This window comes from Frankliniella occidentalis, unplaced genomic scaffold (assembly GCF_000697945.3).
Source record: "Frankliniella occidentalis isolate FOCC.00 unplaced genomic scaffold, Focc_3.1 Scaffold373, whole genome shotgun sequence".
Classification (NCBI taxonomy): Eukaryota; Metazoa; Arthropoda; class Insecta; order Thysanoptera; family Thripidae; genus Frankliniella; species Frankliniella occidentalis.
The window spans coordinates 121,607-124,874 of NW_026267496.1; the positions used below are offsets into that span (position 1 = coordinate 121,607).

Sequence of the window (3,268 nt, forward strand, 5' to 3'; positions counted from 1 at the left end):
ACCGGGCCGGGCTGTACACGGCGTGCGGGAGCGGACTGTACCTCCCGGGGTGCCGCCGCCCCCATCCCACCGCGCCCGTGCCCGTGCACAATGGGCCCGGGCCCCCCCAGCCCCGGGAGGGGGGGACGTGGCGACGCGAATCACTCTGTTGTCTCGTTAGGACTGACCTGACCTTCGACTCGACCTAGCAGCCCTCTGTGTGTGTGTGTGTGTGTGTGAGAGAGAGAGAGAGAGAGAGAGAGAGAGAATGTGCTGGTCTCCTTTGCCGGTTAGTCTTCGTCCCGTTTTGTACTGGATGTAAGTGCAAGAAATTTAGCTCTGCACGCAAAATTTCTCATACTGTTGCTTTGCTTTGCCACCCGCCCTTCCCCATCCTTCTCTATCTTTCTGTGCTGGTTACGCCACCCTTCGAGTTGTCGGCGGTGTACGGTGTACGGCGATAGGGGAGGGTTGGGGGGGGGGCTGGCTTGATCCCGTCCTCTGTCCGCAGCCCAGCTGCCCCCTTCCCTCCCCCCCTCTCCCCTCAACAGCTTCTCTCCCCCGGGGCCGATCCGAGCATTGTTTTGCTTTTTACTTTGTCCTCGTCATGAATAGTAGTAGGGAGGGGAAGAGAGGGCACGAAGAGGGAGAGAGAGGGGCGCTTGAAAGGAGAGACGGACCTGGGATAAAGAGGATGAAGGTGTCGTCCTCGCCCCGTCTGGGAGGATGTCCTACAAGGCGCTGCTCTGGGGAGAGCACCGGCCCACAATGCCCCCTTCCCTTCCCCGTGTCGTCCTGGAGAGTCCTGGGCAGGGTCCTGGACCCGCGGGACAACGCGCTGCGGCTCAGGGAGCACCGAACTTCAATCCCCCCCCCCCCCCCTCCGTGGGTCCTCCTCACTGCGGCGACCGCCCGTCGGCCACCGGGGTAGGCAACCCTTCGTGCCTGGGTGCGTTGCGGGTTGCCGCCCCCGCCGCCGCCGGGGGCCCCTGTGTGAATAGTGGAAGACTTGGCCTGCGGGTGTCCGGCGGCGGGGTGGGGGGGGGGGTGCTTGCACAGTACAGTGCGCGGTGGTAGTCGGGCGGTCCAAGCGTTTCGCCCTGCTGCTGCTGCTGCTGCTGCTGCTGGCTGACCGTTGTCGGACTAGGACTAGAAAGATGTAAACGCTAAAGTATATATGAAAAACGTGTCAGTAATTAATTCACCAACCGCAAAAAATTATTATCTTAGAAAATGGCAACGTTTTGAGCGTGTCTTCTGAATTAAATATTTTGAAAGAGGTTTAATGGTGGAAAAATAGGGTATTCATGAAAATATTTTTCAATCTTTAGTGCATAGACTTGTAAGAAGCGCCAGGGTAGTGACGGTAGTGATGGTGGTCCTAGAGTTTCGCCGTGCCGGGCCGGGGTGGTGGAGCCTAGATGTGCTGCCGCTGACTCACGCACCCCCCCTTCACGTTATATACCCGTCACGTCTCGGGCGGGTATAACGCTCCGGCCGCCGCACGGATCCTTTTGGGTATCGCGTTTCCCTCCCACGCCACGTCAGACCGTCGCGCGCCCGTCCAGCAGCCGGCGCATACGGTATGAGGAAATACTCGACTGGTAATAGATATGCACCGCATCGACCGTGGGACTATGCGAACATGGCGGGAGGGAGGAGAGTCGGAGAGGAGAGAGAGTTTGAGTGACTGACGGTTATGGTGGTGAGTGTGAGCGAGTTAGTTTGTTGAGAGTGGAAAAGGAAAAGAGAGGGAGCTGTTCATAATGAAACCGAAAAGTGCGCGGGAGCCGTGATACTACGGACTCGTTGCTTGCTTTGCGGACGCCCCCCTAGAGCAACAAAGTGGTGATGAATTGAGCGACGCTCCCCTTTTCTTCCTCATTGTCGCCTCTGTGTGTGTGCGAGTTTGACTGCGTGTGTGTGTGTGTGTGTGTGTGTGTGTGTGTGTGTGTGTGTGTGCTCGACTGGTGCTAGATGTAAATAAGGCAGAGGAGAGTAGGGGCCTTACAGTCGGGTCCCCCGGATGGGAACGGCAAGGGGACGGAGGGGGGGGGGGTATGCGGAGGGTGTATAGGGCGTTCCCCCGCACAACTGACGAATAAGTAAACTGGAGGGAAGAGAGAGATGAAATCTGTAGGTAGAGCTCGCTGAGCACACAGTGAGTGTGCGGCTTGGGTGCGTGTATGTGTGTGTGTGTATGTGTGAGCGCGCATTCAGGCCGGCAAAAGCGCTCGCAGGCGTCGTTCTGTACGGTTGTGGCCGTGAGTGGCGCAAATAGTGCGAATACGCCCCCCGCCCCGCCCTCGCCGCGCTCTAAACGAGCACCACGCGTGTCGCTCCAGGCGCGGCGTGCAGCAGGAAATGGGGAAGCGGGAGAGGCGTGGCGGGGCGTGGCGGGGCGGGGCGGGGCGGGGGAGAAGTGGTTGTTGGGCGTATTGAGAGCAATGAAAGGAAGCATGGCAACCTCGCAGCAGCAGCGCTAAAGGGCATTCGGCCCTCGGGCGGGGCGGGACGGGGCGGCCTGGCCGGGCTGGATGGGCGAAATAATGGAGAAAGGGGGAAATGTCAGGGGAGAGGGGTGCATGAGGGGAGGGGGAGGGGACGGTCTCGGGTGAGGAGGGCCAGGCGCGGCGGCGCGCGGTGAGGGTTGGGATCGGGAGAGGTGAGTAGTCTACCTTGAGAGCAGCCAGGAGGAGAGTGGAAAGAGAGCGTAACGACCCTCCGCTCTTCTCTCTCGCTTGTCGAGAGGAACCAACTCGACCGGAGGACAAAGTCACTCTTGATATTACAGGATTCTGCTGCTGCTGCTGTGCGAACGTGTTGTTGCCCTTGTGTTTCGGCCTCTTTTTATTTCGCGTCGCTTGTTTCGGGGCGAGGTGTATGGTACTTTACTGCGTCGTGCCTCGGCAGGGGTGACCGCCGATGTTAGAGGTGGAGATCGCGGGGTATCGATGGCGCGCGAGGTTCAAGTTGAAGTCGAGCCGGTCCGCCGCTGCTGCTGCTCGGCCGCATGGGAATCACTTTGGAGTGATGATATGGTGGTTGATTAAAAGATGGCCCGGTCGGTCCCTCAATGGGAACAAGGGACGCGGGGAGCTGCCAGCCGACGGGCTGGCGGGGCGGGGCGGGCCAGCTGCGATACACACATTGGTAGAGAGAGAGGAGGAGGCAATGACCCACACTCACTCGGGATCATGCGATGCGGGGTAAAAAGAGACAGCTGCGTGCGTGTGAGCTGCTGTTGCTGCTGCTGGGGCCATACTGGCGGGGAGTAGGGGGGGGGGGG

At 60.0% G+C, this 3,268-nt stretch overlaps 1 long non-coding RNA gene across 1 annotated transcript in view; it reads left to right on the top strand.

Annotated features, from left to right (window-relative positions):
• LOC127751188 (uncharacterized) overlaps window positions 1-3,268 on the top strand; it is a 28,058-nt gene that overhangs the window by 549 nt on the left and 24,241 nt on the right. The window lies entirely within an intron of this gene.